Below are 20,771 nucleotides of genomic sequence, written 5' to 3'. Positions count from 1 at the left end.
ACGGTCAAAACAAGACAGAGACAGCGTGTGTCAATCGGTATACAAATACACGGAGCTTGACAATTGTACATACACACATCGTATAGAGCTGTCCGATTCTCCAACAGTATTGTATATCTGCCGTTCGCATTACAGTCAATTTTATACCTAGTCAGCGTGTGTGTGACACTCCGTGAATACATATACGGAGATTGTTAGTTGCACAAAAATTGTATACAGCTGTACACTTTTGATACAGTAATCTGCTTGTTGGATTACGGTCTAATTTATACTGTGAGAGTGTCTGTGACTAACAAAATATATACTATATACGTTTATTTAATTTGTTTAATGCACCTTACACAGCTGAACGCTCCTCATACAGTACCATCTCTCTGCTGGTATTTTTGGTACATTTTCCCAAACATGAGGAAGTATGGTGGAAGAGGCCGCGGACGTGGGCAGGGGGGAGCATCTGGTACTGATGCTGGTGGTGCATCGGCTGGTTCTGGCAAAAGCACAATAGCAGCTAAGGCAGGAGGTGTTGAGCCTGCGTCATCCTCTGGCCCAAGAAGGCCTGTAAGGTTTCCTTTTCTTAGAGTAGGAAAACTGCTTTTGAAGCCGGAGCATCAGGAACAGGTTTTGGCGTACATTGCTGAAACAGCCACCAGCTCTATTGCCTCCTCTTCTGAATGGTCGAAACCTGCAAGCATGGAGTCATCTGTGCAGGGTTCTGGTCATAAAATAGCCTTTTCGTTGTGTCCTTCACCCCCACCAAAAGTTAAGGATGCGGCAGCCCACACTTCAGATTACTCTATGGAGCTCTTTTCACATACCATGCCTGGGTTATCCAGTCAAATCCTGAATTCCCCAGTCCAAGATGAAACATACATGGAGTGCACTGATGCACAGCCATTGCTAGATGATTCTGCTGGTACATTGACCCACAGCACTACATTGCCCTCGCAGTCTATTGAGCCATAATCTGACCCTGATGAAACCCAGGTGCCCCTTCCCGCATGCTATACCACCTTACACAGTGACACAAAGGAAGGTAAAGAGGAAGGTGCAGATAACTTTGAAGAGGAGGGGATGGATGACCCAGTTCTGGACCCAGATTGGCATCCATGGGGGAGGAGGGTGGTGCTGGCAATAGTTCAGATAAGGAGAAGGATCTGCAGCAGGCACTGACATTGTAGCAGCGGTTATCTAGCAGGCCCATAGCTGTCCTAAAATGTGGAACAAAAACTAAAAGAGTTGCAGGACAGCTTGACCAGACGGTCAACTTAGCACAGCGTGCAAGGCCAGAAAATGTTTACCATAGTAGGAAGAGTGCAGTGTGGCACTTCTTTGTTCAAAATCCTACTGATGAGGCAAAGGTTACCTGTAAGAAGTGCGGAAGGACCTTTAGCTGAGGTAAACAACTCAGAAATTTGAATACGAGTTGCATGCTTAGACAGTTAATCTACATGCACTTGCAAGCGTGGACGGACTACAAAACCTCAGGTAGCACATGGGCACCTGCTCCGACTGAAGGTAGCCAACAATGCTCCATCGCTACCCCCACTGTAAGACCACCGCCACCATTAAGCACACCACCAGCACTAAATGTGGAGGTGTTGTCGCAAGGCCAAAGCACTCAGGAAATCACAATGGTTTTGCAACACAACACTGAATCTAGGCCATCACCACCAATACCATCACCAACCCCCTCTCACTCCATCCGGTCCACCGCTACTTCCTCCATATGCAGCTCTCCAGTCCAGCTCACCCTACCAGACACTCTGAGTAGGACAAGAAAGCACTCATCCTCTCATCCGTGTACACTGTGTTTGAATACCTACATTGCCAAACTAATCTCATTAGAGATGATGCCCTACCGTTTGGTTGAAAGCGAAGCTTCCACGACCTCATGGCCTACGCTGTCCCATGCTATGACCTACCCAGTCAGCACTTCTTTTCTCGAAAAGCCATCCCTGCCCTCCACCGGCATGTGAAAGACCGCATTGTCCATGCACTAAAACAGTCAGTGAGTGGAAAGGTGCACCTCACAACAGATGTATGGACCAGTAGGCATGGCCATCATAAGCATGAGCATCCCACTTATGCATCTGCTCATGCAAAGTTTGACGCACATTAAGGATCAGGTGTCTGCAGCGGAGGAGGAGGATGAGGGAAGCCTTGATGACAGTCAGCCATTGTCTGGTCAGGGAACTGTACTGGATGAGGTGGAGGAAGAAGAGGAAGAGGATGAGGGGGATGATTATTTTGGGCAGGAGGATGTTTCTCAGGGGGCAAGAGAAAATGTTGGCATTCCAAAGTCAGGTACAGTGTTTGTGCGTGACTGTAGGAATGTGGATTTTCCAGAAACTGCTCCTCCACCCACCACGGGCAGTGCATCAATGACACCTGGAACTTTGGCCCACATGTGCGATCATGCCTTGCGTATCCTAAAAAGGGAACCCCGCATTGACAAAATGATGAGGGATGACGACTACTGGCTGGCCAGCATCCTCGATCCACGCTACAAAGGCAAATTACACAATGTCATGCCACAGGAGAACCTAGAGATAATATTGGCAAACAAGCAAGCAACTATGCTAAACCGTTTGTTTGAGGCTTTCCAAGCACACAGCAGTGGTGCTGGTTCTCCCACGAGCCATAGTGGGCACAATGGAAGAGGTTTTCATGGTGCACACAGAAGAAGTGTTGTTGGAGACAGGGGTTTAATGACCATGTTGTGGAATGATTTCTCAAGTACCGCTCATACGACTGCTAATACTGCATCGATTAAAAGTGACAGGAGGCAGCAGTTGTCAACTATGGTTACAAACTACTTTTCCTCCCATATCGATGTTCTCCCTCACAGGTCATTCCCCTTTGACTATTGGGCCTCTAAACTGGACACCAGGCCTGAATTTGCACAATATGCTTTACAGGAGCTCTCTTGCTCTGCTGCTAGTGTGTTATCTGAAAGAGTCTTCAGTGCTGCTGGATCCATCCTAACAGAAAAAAGGACCCGTCTGTCGACACAAAATGTTGATGATCTAACCTTCATTAAAATGAACCATGCATGGGTTTCAAAGGATTTTGTCCCACCTTCCCCTGATGACACATAGGTTACCAGAAAAGTGCCTCGGTTTTTTCCTCCTCTTCCTCGGACTTGCCCAATTACGCCCTTTGCAGCAGCTGAATGTCCAGCCAACACATCAACATATGGCAATTTTTAAATCTCCCTAACTGGGCTGCCCACCCCTCTCCCAACGGCTGGGGTCAAGACCTGGTGCACCCAGGCAAGTGCCGTTGCTCTGAACAGGTGGATGGGCCCACTGATGGCCGACGGCAAAGGCACAGGGCCCCTCATAGTACAATACAGTGTCTCAGACGGTGGGAGGGTCCCCTCGCCGTCAGACACACCAGCACACTATGAGGGGCCCTGTGCCAGTACCGTCAACCACGATTGTGCCCCCCCCCTGCTTGGTCATGGCCACAGCACTTGCAAGTTGCAATACTTACCTCTCCCTGCTCCACCGCTGTGTAGTCTGGGCAGTTAAATCCTTCACAGGGACGGCCACTAGAAATTTGGTGTATTGATCAATGATGGTTAAGATGTAGCTATGGCCTGTCCTGCTGGCCTCTACCTTCAGATGATCAATGGCTACCATTTGAAATGGACGTCAACTTACAAGCGGATGCAGTGGTGGTTTATGATCACCTTTCACAGTTGTGATAGTCACAGACGTGTGACATTCCTGCCACCATTTTTCAATGTCTCCTCTCATGCCAATCCATTAGAATCGCCTACGGCCTGTGGCTTCTGTCTTTTGCACTCCAAAATGACCAGACACATCATGATAGGCAGTGAGGACCATGGGTACATCTCTTCCTGTGATCACAATTTGATGGAGACGAGTAACGGTGATGTGATCCACGCTACTGCGATAAAGCAATCCTTTCTTCACAAAGAACCTTTTTCGCTTTCTCCACAGACAGTAATTGAGGGTCTGCATCGCCTCTGCAACATCTCCCAGGAGGTTTTCCCGCGATTAGTAATTCCAAAATTTCTGCTAACACTCGACTTTGCGTCTATACTTGTATCCATGTAGTTTCCAGTAGCGGAGATCCTGGACTGGCTTACTGAGATTGAAATATATACGAAGATTTATAAGTACCACAACACTATATACTAGTGTACGCTATAAATACTTTTCCCTTTTTCTACTTTTTTATTTCTGGTGTAATACATAGTGAGCCTGTGAGTGTCTGTGTCTGACTCCGGAAGTAAAGACGGAAATTTAACCCTAGACTGGACACACCTGGTATGTGCTGATACAGTACCTTGTTTCAAAAATTTGTATTAAGGTATCATCTGTAGGATAACCAACTGTGGGGGGGACCCTCTTCTTGCCACAGACAAACACGAGACTGAGACAGAGTTTGTATTGAACAGGTCCATTTTTAGTGCCCATCCTTCTGTCGACAACAGCAATTCACCACAAGCATTTCACATTTCTCTGTACACAGGCCCCGATACCTTCACTTCCTTTGTAACTATAATCGTGGTGTCCTCTGTGGCTCTTCCACTGTGGCTGGCCTAGGCCCAACCACCACAGCGCTACACCAGTCTGAGCACACTGTCTGTATGATAGCCCCAGGCCATCTTCATCTGCAGCTAACATCCTCTGGGCAACCCCCCCGTGACCACCTCAACTGTCAGTCTTCTCTAGAGCCTTTCCACTGTCTCTATTTCCTCAGCAGAACTTCCACTTTACTGTGCTCCCTCCGCTGACTGACTCTTCCAGAACCTTCCCTCAGCCTTTTATACTTCCAGTTGTGGCAACTCCTCCCACCATCACCTAACAGTTTCTCCGACCAATGCCAGTTATTCAGTCCCACTCCTATACTCTCCACTGCCCTCCAATGGGCAAGCTAAAACACTGCACCCTTTCTCTTTATCTTAGCGGTTTCACACCTACACTGCGCTACACCTCTGCTTGTCACTACAGGCTGGTTTGTCTGTCAGTCGACCTTCCCTACATCATCCATAGTGAGTGAGCGTGTGTGGGTTACGTCTTCTATATGTACGGTGAATCGGAGAAACAAACTTTTACCCTATACTCGATACAGCTTGTATCTTGTTATACAGTACCTTTGTTCGACATTTAGCATTACGGTCACATCCATACTGTGTAAGCGTCTGAGAGTGACTACAGGACAATTTATATGGAGATTTCAATTGTACCCTAAAAAATATATACTTGCTATCTTGTTATTCAGGACCTTTTTTACAACATTTTTTATTACGGTCAAAACCAAACTGAGTGAGCGTCTGAGGGTGACTCCGGAAATATATACCGATATTTTCAATTTGGCCAACACTGCATACAGCAGAACGCTTCTGATACAGTAACCTTTTTAGCTATTTAGATTCTGGTGCAATCCATAATGAGCCTGTAAACGTCTGTCTGTTACTCTGGCAATATATTTGGAACTTTAAGATTACCCCAACACAGCATACAGCTGTACGCTTGTATTACATAACCTATTTACAGCTTTTCATATTCTTGTGTAATCCATACTGGGCCTGAGAGCGTTTGTGTCTGCCTCCTGAAAAGTATACGGAGAATCAGAATGTTTACACAATACTATATATACCTTGTATCTGGTGATACTGTACCCTTTTTCAACTTGTTATTTTATTGGGTAATCCATACTGAGCCTGTGAGCATCTGTGTATGCCTCATGAAATATATACAGAGATTTACTGTTATCCATAGACTGTATAGAGCTGTACGCTTCTGATACAGTACCATATATCTGCTGGTATTTTGGGTCCATTTTTCAAAACATGAGGAAGTATGGTGGAAGAGGACGCGGATGTGGGTGTGGAGGGCCACCTGGTACTGATAGTGGTGGTGGTGCATCTGCTGGTAGTGCCAAAAACACAATAGCAGCTAAGGCAGGAGGTATTGAGCCAGCGTCATGGTGTAGCTCTGGAAGGCCTGTAAGGCTCCCTTTTCTGGGAGTAGGTAGACTGCTTTTAAAGCCGGAGTATCAGGAACTGTTTGTGGCTTACATTGCTGAAACAGCCTCCTGCTCTATCGCATCCTCTTCTGAAGTTGTAAAAAATGCAAGCACTGAGTCGTAACTGCAGGCTTCTGGTCAGGAGCAACCCCTTTCCTTGTGTCCTTCACCCACACCAAAAGTGAATGATGTGGAAGCACACACTTCAGTTTACTCCATGGAGCTCTTTTCACATACCATGCCTGGGTTAATTAAAAATAGGGCCCATCATGTACTGGAGCAATGTAAATGGGGCAGATCAGACACTGGAGCAGCATCTAAGGGGCCCATTATACACTGGAGCATTACAAATGGGGCCCATTATATATGGAGCATTATTAGGGCCCATTATACACTGGAGCATCATCCATGAGGCCCATCATGTACTGGAACATTGTAAATGGGGCAGATCAGACACTGGAGCAGCATCTAAGGGGTCCATTATACACTGGAGCATTACAAATGGGGCCCATTATACAGTGGGGAAAAAAAGTATTTAGTCAGTCAGCAATAGTGCAAGTTCCACCACTTAAAAAGATGAGAAGCGTCTGTAATTTACATCATAGGTAGACCTCAACTATGGGAGACAAACTGAGAAAAAAAAATCCAGAAAATCACATTGTCTGTTTTTTTTTCATTTTATTTGCATATTATGGTGGAAAATAAGTATTTGGTCAGAAACAAGCAATCAAGGTTTCTGGCTCTCACAGACCTGTAACTTCTTCTTTAAGAGTCTCCTCTTTCCTCCACTCATTACCTGTAGTAATGGCACCTGTTTAACCTTGTTATCAGTATAAAAAGACACCTGTGCACACCCTCAAACAGTCTGACTCCAAACTCCACTATGGTGAAGACCAAAGAGCTGTCAAAGGACACCAGAAACAAAATTGTAGCCCTGCACCAGGCTGGGAAGACTGAATCTGCAATAGCCAACCAGCTTGGAGTGAAGAAATCAACTGTGGGAGCAATAATTAGAAAATGGAAGACATACAAGACCACTGATAATCTCCCTCGATCTGGTGCTCCACGCAAAATCCCACCCCGTGGGGTCAGAATGATCACAAGAACGGTGAGCAAAAATCCCAGAACCACGCGGGGGGACCTAGTGAATGAACTGCAGAGAGCTGGGACCAATGTAACAAGGCCTACCATAAGTAACACACTACGCCACCATGGACTCAGATCCTGCAGTGCCAGACGTGTCCCACTGCTTAAGCCTGTACATGTCCGGGCCCGTCTGAAGTTTGCTAGAGAGCATTTGGATGATCCAGAGGAGTTTTGGGAGAATGTCCTATAGTCTGATGAAACCAAACTGGAACTGTTTGGTAGAAACACAACTTGTCGTGTTTGGAGGAAAAAGAATACTGAGTTGCATCCATCAAACACCATACCTACTGTAAAGCATGGTGGTGGAAACATCATGCTTTGGGGCTGTTTCTCTGCAAAGGGGCCAGGACGACTGATCCGGGTACATGAAAGAATGAATGGGGCCATGTATCGTGAGATTTTGAGTGCAAACCTCCTTCCATCAGCAAGGGCATTGAAGATGAAACGTGGCTGGGTCTTTCAACATGACAATGAATCAAAGCACACCGCAAGGGCAACGAAGGAGTGGCTTCATAAGAAGCATTTCAAGGTCCTGGAGTGGCCTAGCCAGTCTCCAGATCTCAACCCTATAGAAAACCTTTGGAGGGAGTTGAAAGTCCGTGTTGCCAAGCGAAAAGCCAAAAACATCACTGCTCTAGAGGAGATCTGCATGGAGGAATGGGCCAACATACCAACAACAGTGTGTGGCAACCTTGTGAAGACTTACAGAAAACGTTTAACCTCTGTCATTGCCAACAAAGGATATATCACAAAGTATTGAGATGAAATTTTGTTTCTGACCAAATACTTATTTTCCACCATAATATGCAAATAAAATGAAAAAAAAACAGACAATGTGATTTTCTGGATTTTTTTTTCTCAGTTTGTCTCCCATAGTTGAGGTCTACCTATGATGTAAATTACAGACGCCTCTCATCTTTTTAAGTGGTGGAACTTGCACTATTGCTGACTGACTAAATACTTTTTTTCCCCACTGTATATGGAGCATTATTAGGGCCCATCATACCCAGGAACATCATCCAAGAGGCCCATCATACACTGGAGCATTCCATATTGGGGACATCAGACACTGCAGCAGCATTTACGGGGCCCATTATACACTGGAGCATCATGCATGAGGCCCAACATATACTGGAGCATTCCAAATGGGGGACATCAGACACTGGAGCAGAATTTATGGGGCTCATTATGCACTGGAGCATTAGAAATGGAGCCCATTATATATGGAGCATTATTAGGGCCCATGATACACTGGAGCATCATCCATGAGGCCCATCATGTACTGGAGCATTGTAAATGGGGCAGATCAGACACTGGAGAAGCATCTAAGGGTCACATTATACACTGGAGCATTACAAATGGGGCCCATTATATATGGAGCATTATTGGAGCCCATCATACACTGGAGCATCATCCATGAGGCCCATCATGTACTGGAGCAATGTAAATGGGGCAGATCAGACACTGGAGCAGCATCTAAGGGGCACATTATACACTAAGCATTACAAATGGGGCCCATTATATATGAAATATTATTAGGGCCCATGATACACTGGAGCATCATCCATGAGGCCCATTATGTACTGGAGCATTGTAAATGGGGCAGATCAGACACTGGAGCAGCATCTAAGGGGCCCACTATACACTGAAGCATTACAAATGGGGCACATTATATATGGAGCATTATGTGGAGCTCAGCATATACTGTATGGATTTGGAACATTATATGTGACTAATTATTTGGTATGGAGAAATATATGGGGCTAATTATTCTGTATGGCGCACAATGTGGTGGCCATAACACTGTATGGAGTAATATACTGTCCTGTTTTTGAGCTATTGTGCAGTTTAAAATAGATCAGTCGTGTCATGTAAGCAGTGAAGTATGTGTCATTGTACTATACCTATATTTCTGTGGCGTATCGGAACATCATGAGTTGTGGTACAGTGGGGAAAAAAAGTATTTAGTCAGTCAGCAATAGTGCAAGTTCCACCACTTAAAAAGATGAGAGGCGTCTGTAATTTACATCATAGGTAGACCTCAACTATGGGAGACAAACTGAGAAAAAAAAATCCAGAAAATCACATTGTCTGTTTTTTTTTCATTTTATTTGCATATTATGGTGGAAAATAAGTATTTGGTCAGAAACAAAATTTCATCTCAATACTTTGTGATATATCCTTTGTTGGCAATGACAGAGGTCAAACGTTTTCTGTAAGTCTTCACAAGGTTGCCACACACTGTTGTTGGTATGTTGGCCCATTCCTCCATACAGATCTCCTCTAGAGCAGTGATGTTTTTGGCTTTTCGCTTGGCAACATGGACTTTCAACTCCCTCCAAAGGTTTTCTATAGGGTTGAGATCTGGAGACTGGCTAGGCCACTCCAGGACCTTGAAATGTTTCTTACGAAGCCACTCCTTCGTTGCCCTGGCGGTGTGCTTTGGATCATTGTCATGTTGAAAGACCCAGCCACATTTCATCTTCAATGCCCTTGCTGATGGAAGGAGGTTTGCACTCAAAATCTCACGATACATGGCCCCATTCATTCTTTCATGTACCCGGATCAGTCGTCCTGGCCCCTTTGCAGAGAAACAGCCCCAAAGCATGATGTTTCCACCACCATGCTTTACAGTAGGTATGGTGTTTGATGGATGCAACTCAGTATTCTTTTTCCTCCAAACACGACAAGTTGTGTTTCTACCAAACAGTTCCAGTTTGGTTTCATCAGACCATAGGACATTCTCCCAAAACTCCTCTGGATCATCCAAATGCTCTCTAGCAAACTTCAGACGGGCCCGGACATGTACAGGCTTAAGCAGTGGGACACGTCTGGCACTGCAGGATCTGAGTCCATGGTGGCGTAGTGTGTTACTTATGGTAGGCCTTGTTACATTGGTCCCAGCTCTCTGCAGTTCATTCACTAGGTCCCCCCGCGTGGTTCTGGGATTTTTGCTCACCGTTCTTGTGATCATTCTGACCCCACGGGGTGGGATTTTGCGTGGAGCACCAGATCGAGGGAGATTATCAGTGGTCTTGTATGTCTTCCATTTTCTAATTATTGCTCCCACAGTTGATTTCTTCACTCCAAGCTGGTTGGCTATTGCAGATTCAGTCTTCCCAGCCTGGTGCAGGGCTACAATTTTGTTTCTCGTGTCCTTTGACAGCTCTTTGGTCTTCACCATAGTGGAGTTTGGAGTCAGACTGTTTGAGGGTGTGCACAGGCGTCTTTTTATACTGATAACAAGTTTAAACAGGTGCCATTACTACAGGTAATGAGTGGAGGAAAGAGGAGACTCTTAAAGAAGTTACAGGTCTGTGAGAGCCAGAAATCTTGATTGCTTGTTTCTGACCAAATACTTATTTTCCACCATAATATGCAAATAAAATGAAAAAAAAACAGACAATGTGATTTTCTGGATTTTTTTTTCTCAGTTTGTCTCCCATAGTTGAGGTCTACCTATGATGTAAATTACAGACGCCTCTCATCTTTTTAAGTGGTGGAACTTGCACTATTGCTGACTGACTAAATACTTTTTTTCCCCACTGTATGTGTTAAAGGGGCGCACTGATACTCTTTGGCCCAGGGCACATGAAAACCTGGAGCCAGCCCAACCCCCCCACAACTTTAGCCAAATAACCCCCTGTTTTCAATTTGTAACTATTATTAGGAAGTCAATTATGGTTGACAAGCTTCAGTTATAAGAATTGATGTTTTTGGCATTGAAATGGGTACTGCAGGTGTGTTTACTGTCTTCCACTCCCTGCCGACTTTGCTTCCCCATTGACTTGCATTGGGTTTCGTGTTTCAGTCTGCCTCTGACTTTTCCCTATAGTCGGCCGATTTCATTTGACCCGACTTTTGCGAAAGTCGGGTTTCATGAAACCCGACTCGACCCGAAATAAGGTAAAGTCGCTCACCTCTAAGGGCGACCAGAAGAAATTCTAGTCTAAGGGGGTCAGATTCCTTGTGGGAATGCTCGGACCTGACACCCATAATGTGGTGGTACACCATCTTGATGGAACAACTCAGGGAACGTGCCCCACTATCTTTGTACCCCATATACCACACCATACCATCAATTGTGGTTGTCAGGTCCAGGCATTCCTACATGAAGAGTTTCCTGGAAAGTTGATTGGTCTTCGTGGGCCAGTTGAATGGCCACCAAGGTTTCCCAATGTGACCCCCTTAGACTTTTATCTTTGGGCCCATCTGGAGGCCATTGTCTATGCTGTAAAGATACGAGATGTGCAGCATCTGAAACAGCGGATACTGGAAGCCTGTGCTAGCATTTTTTCTGTGGTGTTGCTATCAGTGTGTCAAGAGTGTGAGAAGAGGGTTGCATTGACAATCCAACACAATGGGCAGCACTTTGAATACATTTTATAAGTGGTCATAAACTTGTAAATAACTCATGAAAGAATAGAGATACGTTAAAACCAAGCACACCATTGTTTTTCTTGTGAAATTCTCAATAAGTTTGATGTGTCACATGACCCTCTTCCCATTGAAAAAAATAAAGTTGGATCCAAAATGGCCAACTTCAAAATGGCTGCCATGGTCTTGAAAAGTTTCCCCCCTCCCATATACTAATGTGCCACAAACAGGAAGTTGATATCACCAACCATTCCCATTTTATTTAGGTGTATCCATATAAATGGCCCACACTGTGTAATGCACTCCCTAGTATAATGCATCACCTTTCCCTCCCCCCATAGTAGTATAATGCACCCCATACCGGTATAATATGCCCCATACCACGGCTTTATAAAAAAAAGTTTTTCTTTACCTGGCCGAGCTCCAGCGATGTTATCCTCTACGATTCAGCTGAGGCGCGCAGCGTCGTTCCGGCGTATGACAGTGATGTCATACATTGGCGACGTGCACGCTGATGTCAACGGCCAGCATCTGATTGGCTGCTGGCCGTTAGCTATTGCTGTGCGGGAGAAATTTCCTGCACGACAACAGATTTTAACTGGTCGTGCGTAGGAGAACGCGTGGTCAGTTACTGAAGCGGAAGGATCCTGCCGCTCGGGCCCGGTTAGCAGAACGGAGGGGGCACACTGCAGACTCATCGGGCCCCATTCGCCAGTAAGGGCAATAATGCACTGATGGCAGCCCTGTATGGTGGATACTAGGTAATTATTTTAGGGTTTCCTTGGACTTATTTGCTTTGGCCATCTACGCATTCAGAAAATTAATAGAAAACCAACACAGACTAGTCCTGGGAGAAAATGGAGTGCCAAATGCAGAAAGAGGGGGTGAAGTGAGCTGTCAAGTGTGATTCTTTTTCTGAGCACACTACATACTACAGCATGTTCAGATGTACTGTAATGTATTGGATTATTGCCCTGCACCGCACTACTTGTTCACTAATGGAAATGTGTATCCTTTTTGGCAGAGCAATATATCATTGCCCAGGTTTCCCTATATTGCATAAAGGTTCATGCTAAGAATAGATACATTTATACAGTAGAAGAAAATTAGACAAAGTAACAGGAAAGTTACACTATTAAATAATAAACAAATTCAATACTTTCTTCTCCTTGTATACTAATTGGACAATGATTGAGAAAGCATGGCTTACAAGAACAGGGACAACCACAATTACTGAAGTAGAAATCAAATAATTAGTGACATAATTAATTTGGGAGAGAGCCAATGAATTCTCAACCGTGGGACAAATTTTCAATAATAGGGAATATATAACAGCTTATAAAGCCAACATTTATAACTTGGATTGCAAAGTTTATTTTCCCTGCATTATGTTTTCCTTAGAAAGCAGGCCATCTGCATGATTATGCCGACAATGTTAGCAGAAAGTTCCTTTGGCTGCAATCCACAAGGCAACGGAGGCAGAGATCAGTTACTCATTGCTGTGCTCTTGCAACGTCTAATTTTCCAATTATACAGTACAGTTCACTATATTGGAATCTTTCATATTTGCAAACAAGCAAAACTAACTGCTCAACCAGAGCAAAAAAAACTAGGTCATGATGATCCTAAACAGACTATCATCTTATGAAATAAATGGCAGGAAAGTACCCTAAGGCCAGAGTCACAATACCGTAGAATACGGCCGAGTGATATGCGAGAAAACATCACATAGCCCTCGGCCCAGTGTTAATTTATGGGGTAGCTCACATCAGCGTTTATTGTCTCAGCCATTGTCGGCGTACATGCAAAATCGCAGCATGCTGTGATTGGCACCGAGACTCGTCTGATACTCGCTAATGCAAGCCTATGGGTGCAAGAAAAAAATCGCACAGCACTCAGACCATTCAAGTGCTGTTCGATTTCGATTTTTACGCATCGGTGTCCTTTGAGAAGCCGGCAATTCATCTGCGGCATACAGTAAAATCACAGAATGGCAGGTTAAAAAAGAATAGAATAGATATATACACAGAGAATACATAGATATTTACTGTAGATGTCAGTGACACACACATTTATATATACTGCTCAAAAAAATAAAGGGAACAAAAACAGCCTGTTGCAAATGGAATAGTGTTCCCTTTATTTTTTGAGCAGTATATATGTACTGTATGTACTCGTGTATAAGCCGAGCTTTTCAGCACATTTTTTTTTGCTCAAAATGTCCCCCCTTGGCTTATACATGAGTCATTGTACCAGAAGATGGCGGGGGAGGCAGAGCAGCGGGTCACAGGAGGCAGGAGTTGGCGGATGCGGCTAAAGCCTGTGCGCTGGCAGTGAATATTCATTTCTCTTATAGCGTGCACAATGCCAGCAGCAGTCGCAGGCTTCCAGCAGCTGCTGGGCTAGCATCGGTGCTCACTCATAAAGGTAATGAATAATCACCTCTCTTCACTCCCATAGGTGTGGAGAGAGGTGAATATTCATTTCTTTAATGAGCGGGGACATGTGATCGCTCGGCCGCAGATGCTGCTGACACAGGAAGAAGATGCTGCGAGGGCGTGCACGGAAGGAAAGTAGAAGTTTTTTTATGCTTTTCTCATGGGGGTTAGCAGCATCCAACTGAGTTAGTAAACACTTTGCAAGTGCTCCATCGAAGTCTGTGAGGTTGATGGCAGCATCAGGACCTAACAACTTCTCTAGGTGGTTGGACACTAGCTGCTGTTTCAGTGCAGCCACCTGTTTAGACAGGGCGACTGGAGTCAGCTTCTCTTCAGCAGCAGATTCCTTAACTGTGCTCTGTATTTTTTCCACTTCTTGGGTGAGTTCCTGGACTTCATCCAGAAGCCATTGATATTTCTGTTGTGGGTTTCTTTCAGTCCTATTCCATCTCCCAGAATTTCATACTCCCCAGACTCGAATCCAATCCTATTTGTCTTGCTTATATGATCAGACAAATCAAGTCCTTTAGTTCCAATCTTCTTGTCTAAATTTGTCATAAGCAGTATTGGGGTTGGCGATAATGTGCTCTACTCTAGCACTGGTCAGCTCCTCCGCATAAAACTCTGCCTGGTCATCTTCTGTCAAATCACTCATTTAATAAGTGTCAGTCTCGTTCCTTGCGATGCCCAGTAGGTCGGCGTATTTGGGATTGGCCATGTCAGCTGTGTACACATTGACAGGAGGGAGTGGCTCTGGGCAGGAGGAAGAGGATGGCTCCCAGCAGCAAGAATGGAGACACCAGATGCTGGACACACATCAGGGCACCGGCTCACCACACACAGTACAGCGAGGAGCCTGGGGACAGCAGCCGGAGCACTAACTGAGCACCAATTACCGGCCATACGTGGGGGCTCATTTTCTCATGGAGGCCATACATACAAGGACAGGGATGAGGAACCATGCATATCAGGACAGGGATGAGGAGCCATGCAGACAAGGATGGGGTTAAGGAACCATGTGTTGTGAATTCTCTTACGTCTGGGTCAGGGCTCCCTCTGGTGGTTACTGTGGATAGTGGAGCTGGCTGGATTGACAGAGGTCTGCCACCTGATGATGATGATTGGAGATCTAGGGTTACTGATTGGAGTGTTTAAGTCAACAGGCTTCCTTCAATCCCTGCTGGTGATTAGTTTTCCTGTGCATTCTGAGGTCTGATGTCTCCTGCCTGATCCTGCATTTTTCAGTTAAGTTGTTAATTTGCTAATCCTTTGCATCTGATCTGGTTTTGCCTCTTTCTGCTTGTTGTGAGGGTTCAGCGTGCTCCCTGCTGGGGGTTGTGCTGGACCCCGCTCCATATGTTTCAGCGTCTGTCAGTTTGTTCAGTCCCCTGTTATATTAGTCTCTTTTGCTTTGCTGCCAGTTCATACCAGAATGCTGATATAGTGGGGGCGAGGTCGTGAAACCTCAGTGTTTTTTGGGACATCAGTCGTGTTGGATTTTTTAGGGTTTTTGCGTGTTTGCAGACAGTGTCTTTCCTTTCCTATACTATCTAGTCAGTTCAGGCCCCATCATTTGCTAAGTTTACTTTCTGCCTGCATTTGTGTTTCATCTTGTCTCACCGACAATATATGTTTGGGGGCTATTTCTTTGGGGTTCTACTTCGGGGCAGTTTAGATTCCACCTTTCTTGCTTTAGGCCTAGTTAGTTCTCTGGCTGTGTCGAGTCATCTAGGGCATCGTAGGTACGTTCCACTGCTACTGTTAGTTATGTTGTTAGGATTAGGGGTCCGTAATCCGCTAAGTTACCAACCTTTCTGGTTTCCTGGTGGCCTAGCCTATTCCTGCCATCCTCCTCGGTGACCTGTTCATAACAGCCATGCATACAAGGATGAAGATAAGGAGCAATGCAGACAAGGATGGGAATAAGGAGCATGCATACGGGATTAGGGGACGTTGCATACTCGACTTATACTCGAGGCAATAAGTTTTCAATGTTTTTTGTGGCAAAATTAGGTGCCTCGGCTTATACATGAGTATATACGGTATATATATTACATAGCTAGATAGAAGAAAAGCCGTTAATTCAGCAGCTGTGTAGTTTAAAATTACAGCAGGAGCTGACAGCATAAAATAGATGGATTACATACAGTAAAAACATATTGAATTGGCAGATATACAGATATCAGTGACAAATACAATTAGTACAGTGTGTGCAGCTTACTGTAAATGTATTTAATCAATACAAGGTTATTTTTCTAAAAAAAATGACATGCGCTCCCGCTTAATTTTCTTAACCAGCAGAGGGGAAGGCAACAGCTGGGGGACGATGTTTATAGCCTGAGAAGGGGGTAATACCCATGGAGCTTCTCAGGCTGTTAATATCAGCTCACAATTGTATGCTTAGCCTTTACTGGCTATTAAAATGGGGGACCCAAAATAATTGGGTCCCCCTATAATTAATAACCAGCAAAGGTTATGCAAACAGCTGTGGGCTGATATTAATTGCCTAGGTAGGGGCCATGGATACTGCCCCCCAGGCTAAAAACATCAGCTCTCAGCCACCCCAGAAAAGGCGAATCTCTAAGGTGTGCCATTTCTGACACTTAGCCACGCTCTTCCCACTTGCCCTGTAGCGGTGGCAAGTGGGGTGATGCCAGGGGAGTTGATGTCACCTTTGTATTGTCAGGTGACATCAATCCCCAAGGCTAGTAATGGAACAGCGGCAATAAGACATACACACACAGAATGAAGTCTTTTAATTGAAAGAAAGACACAGAGTTAAAAATAAAAAACAACAATATTCCTAACCTTTCCTGCAGCGATGATAATAATGCATTTTTTCAGAAAAATAATCTTTTATTAATTAAATACATGTACAGTAAGTTGCACCCACACTGTACTTATTGTATTTGTCACTGACATCTCTATATCTACGTATTCTACTGTATGTGTATTTACTGTATGTAAACCATCTATTCCATGGTGTGTTGGCTTCTGCTGTGATTTTACACTACACGACTGCTGAATTGCTGGCTTTTCATCTATCTTGCTATGTAATATATATACATATATGTGTGTGTCACTGACATCTATATATCTATGTATTCTATGTTTAATTCAATCTATTCTATTCTAACCTGTCACCCTGCGATTTTACTATACGCAGCACATAAATTGCTGTCTTTTATTCTATCTAATATACTGTATATGTGTTTGTTTTGAAGAATATTTCCTTTGAAAATTATGTGTAAGTGACAGATAATTGCTGTATGTAAAAGCTCAGATTAAAATCGCATTACAGTCAGATAGCAATCGCACTGCATTCGGATTTACGGTAATTCAGATGCTAGGTGTTGAAAATCAGATAGTAACATAGTAACATAGTTAGTAAGGCCGAAAAAAGACATTAGTCCATCCAGTTCAGCCTATAAAATTCTGTCAGAATAAATCCCCAGATCTACGTCCTTCTAAAGAACCTAACAATAACTGTAAGATACAATATTGTTATGCTCCAGGAAGACATCCAGGCCTCTCTTGAACCCTTCGGCTGAGTTCGCCGTCACCACCTCCTCAGGCAGGGAATTCCAGATTCTCACTGCCCTAACAGTAAAGAATCCTCCTCTATGTTGGTGGAAAAACCTTTTCTCCTCCAGACGCAGAGAATGCCCCCTTGTGACTGTCACCTTCCTTGGTATAAACAGATCCTCGGAGAGATTTTTGTATTGTCCCCTTATATACTTATAGATGGTTATTAGATCGCCCCTCAGTCGTCTTTTTTCTAGACTAAATAATCCTAATTTTGCTAATGTCTCTGGGTATTGTAGTTCCCCCATCCCCTTTATTAATTTTGTTGCCCTCCTTTGTACCCGCTCTAGCTCCATTATATCCTTCCTGAGCACCGGTGCCCAAAGCTGTACACAGTACTCCATGTGCGGTCTAACCAGAGATTTGTACAGAGGCAGTATAATGCTCTCATCATGTGTATCCAGACCTCTTTTAATGCACCCCATGATCCTGTTTGCCTTGGCAGCCGCTGCCTGGCACTGGCTGCTCCAGGTAAGTTTATCATTAACTAGGATCCCCAAGTCCTTCTCCATGTCAGATTTACCCAGTGGTTTACCATTCAGTGTGTAATGGTGATATTGATTCCTTCTTCCCATGTGTATAACCTTACATTTATCATTGTTAAACTGCATCTGCCACCTTTTGGCCCAAGTTCCCAACTTATCCAGATCCATCTGTAGCAGAATACTATCTTCTCTTTTATTGACTGCTTTACATAGTTTTGTATCATCTGCAAATATCGATATTTTACTGTGCAAACCTTCTACCAGATTGTTAATAAATATGTGAACAGAAAAGGTCCCAACACCGACCCCTGCGGTACCCCACTGGTCACACCGACCCAGTTAGAGGATATACCATTTATAACCACCCTCTGCTTTCTATCACTAAGCCAGTTACTTACCCATTTACACACATTTTCCCCCAGACCCAGCATTCTCATTTTGTGTACCAACCTCTTGTGTGGTACGGTATCAAACGCTTTGGAAAAATCAAGATATACCACATTCAATGACTCACCTTTGTCCATTCTACAGCTAACCTCTTCATAAAAACTTATTAGATTGGTTTGACAGGAGCGATTCCTCATAAACCCATGCTGATATGGCGTTAAACAGTTATTCTCATTGAGATAATCCAGAATAACATCCCTCAGAAACCCTTCAAATATTTTACCAACAATAGTGGTTAGATTTACTGGCCTATAATTTCCAGGTTCACTTTTAGAGCCCTTTTTGAATATTGGTACCACATTTGCTATGCGCCAGTCCTGTGGAACAGACCCCGTCGCTATAGAGTCTCTAAATATAAGAAATAATGGTTTGTCTATTACATTACTTAGTTCTCTTAGTACTCGTGGGTGTATGCCATCCGGACCCGGAGATTTATCTATTTTAATCTTATTTAGCCGGTTTTGCACCTCTTCTTGGGTTAGATTCATGACCCTTAATATAGGGTTTTCTTTGTCTCTCGGCATTTCACCTAGCATTTCATTTTCCACCGTGAATACCGTGGAGAAGAAGGTGTTTAATATATTAGCTTTTTCCTCATCATCTACAACCATAGTTTACTCACAATTTTTTAATGGGCCTACACTTTCACTTTTGATTCTTTTACTATTGATATAGTTGAAGAACAGCTTGGGGTTAGTTTTACTCTCCTTAGCAATGTGCTTCGCTGTTTCCTTTTTGGCAGCTATAATTATTTTTTTAGATAAAGAATTTTTCTCCTTATAGTTTTTTAGAGCTTCAACGGTGCCATCCTACTTTAGTAGTTTAAATGCTTTCTTTTTACTGTTAATTGCCCCTCTTAATTTTTTGTTTAGCCACATTGGGTTTTTCCTATTTCTTGTCCTTTTATTCCCACAAGGTATAAACCGCTAGCAGTGCCAATTAAGGATGTTCTTAAACATTTCCCATTTATTTTCTGCATTCTTATTTCTGAGGACATTGTCCCAGTCAACCAGATTAACATAGTAACATAGTAACATAGTTATTAAGGTTGAAGGGAGACTTTAAGTCCATCTGGTTCAACCCATATCCTATCCTAACTTGCCCTAACATGTTGATCCAGAGGAAGGCAAAAAAAACCCATGTGGCAAACAGTAAGCTTCACATTAGGGAAAAAAATTCCTTCCCGACTCCACATACGGCAATCAGACTAGCTCCCTGGATCAACGCAATATTAAGGAAACTAGTGTATATACCCTGTAATATTATACTTTTCAAGAAAGGCATCCAGTCCCTTCTTAAATTTTAGTAGGGAATCACTCATTACAACATCATATGGCAGAGAGTTCCATAGTCTCGCTGCTCTTACAGTAAAGAATCCACGTCTGTGAGTATGCTTAAACCTTCTTTCCTCCAGACGTAGAGGATGCCCCCTTGTCCTCATCACAGGTCTAAGAGTAAAAAGATAATTAGAAAGCTCTTGGTATTGTCCCCGCATATATTTATACATTGTAATAAGATCACCCCTAAGCCTTCGATTCTCCAAACTAAATAACCCCAAATGTAATAACCTGTCATGGTATTGCAGACCCCCTAGTTCCCTAATAACCTTGGTCGCTCTTCTCTGCACCCGCTCCAGTTCAGCTATGTCTTTCTTATACACCGGAGACCAGAACTGTACACAGTATTCTAAGTGTGGTCGCACTAGTGACTTATATAGAGGTAAAATTATGTTCTCCTCATGAGCATCTATGCCTCTTTTAATGCATCCCATTATTTTATTTGCCTTTGCAGCAGCTGCCTGACACTGGCCGCTAAATGTGAGTTTGTCGTCCACCCATACACCCAGGTCTTTTTCAGTGACTGTTTTGCCCAGTGTTTTACAATTAAGCACATAATTATACATCTTGTTCGTTCTACCCAAGTGCATGACCTTACATTTATCCCCATTAAAGCTCATTTGCCATTTATCAGCCCAAGCTTCTAGTTTACATAAATCCTCCTGTAATATAAAATTGTCCTCCTCTGTATTGATTACCCTGCAGAGTTTAGTGTCATCTGCAAATATTGAAATTCTACTCTCTATGCCCCCTACAAGGTCATTAATAAATATGTTAAAAAGAAGCAGGCCCAAAACTGACCCCTGTGGTACCCCACTGCTAACCGTGACCCAGTCCGAGTGTGCTCCTTTAATAACCACCCTTTGTTTCCTATCCCTGAGCCAGCTCTTAACCCACCTACACATATTTTCCCCTATCCCCATTGTTCTCATTTTATGTATCAACCTTTTGTG

At 43.8% G+C, this 20,771-nt stretch overlaps 1 pseudogene; it reads right to left on the bottom strand.

Moving 5' to 3' along the window:
* Nucleotides 1-13,974: 13,974 nt before the first annotated feature.
* Nucleotides 13,975-14,692, bottom strand: LOC141095877 (dynactin subunit 2-A-like; annotated as a pseudogene).
* Nucleotides 14,693-20,771: the final 6,079 nt, after the last annotated feature.

The sequence above is a fragment of the Dendrobates tinctorius genome, unplaced genomic scaffold (assembly GCF_039654945.1).
Source record: "Dendrobates tinctorius isolate UK_male_01 unplaced genomic scaffold, ASM3965494v1 ptg000070l, whole genome shotgun sequence".
In the NCBI taxonomy this organism is placed as follows: Eukaryota; Metazoa; Chordata; class Amphibia; order Anura; family Dendrobatidae; genus Dendrobates; species Dendrobates tinctorius.
This window is presented reverse-complemented; position numbering and strand designations above follow the sequence as displayed.